This window comes from Wasmannia auropunctata, unplaced genomic scaffold (genome assembly GCF_000956235.1).
Source record: "Wasmannia auropunctata unplaced genomic scaffold, wasmannia.A_1.0 LD336060.1, whole genome shotgun sequence".
NCBI classification, from domain to species: domain Eukaryota; kingdom Metazoa; phylum Arthropoda; class Insecta; order Hymenoptera; family Formicidae; genus Wasmannia; species Wasmannia auropunctata.
The window spans coordinates 2,602,442-2,603,038 of NW_012026830.1; positions in this window are offsets into that span (position 1 = coordinate 2,602,442).

Genomic DNA, 597 nt, shown 5'->3' on the forward strand with positions numbered 1-597 from the left:
ATTTCTAGTTTATTTTCTTAATTTTTTTTTCTTTGTAGAAACCAAAAATTATCATAATGACGCCAGGCTTAAGGAAAAATCGATGCATTGAAATAAAATGATTAAAATCCTTATTTGCATATTGAAATTGCTGTCAGTTATATGCTTTAATAATTTAAAAATTAATTTATTATTGGACCAAATGTGAGTAATATTGCATCGCGAAACGTTAAATAGATAATATTTTTTACTGTAACGTTTGTTTAAAAAAAATTAATAATTAATGTTATGAGAAACTGAAAACTTGAAATTATGATAATACATCAATTATTGCATTCTAACTAATCCCCTTTACGAATTATTTTCAGATTCAATTTATATTACTAGCACTACAAACGCGCGCTTCGCGCGCACTATTTAACAGTTCTTATTATAATTTATAATAACATCGACCTCAATATACACAACTGTCAAAATGCAATGACACAGCCGCTTACACGAAGTTAGCGCAGCGAGACAGTCAATCAGCATCGCGGAAAAACGACAACAAATAATTTCGAGAAGTGCGAGTTATCGACTTTACATGTACTTTTTTAGATAGGAAATGTAATGTAATAA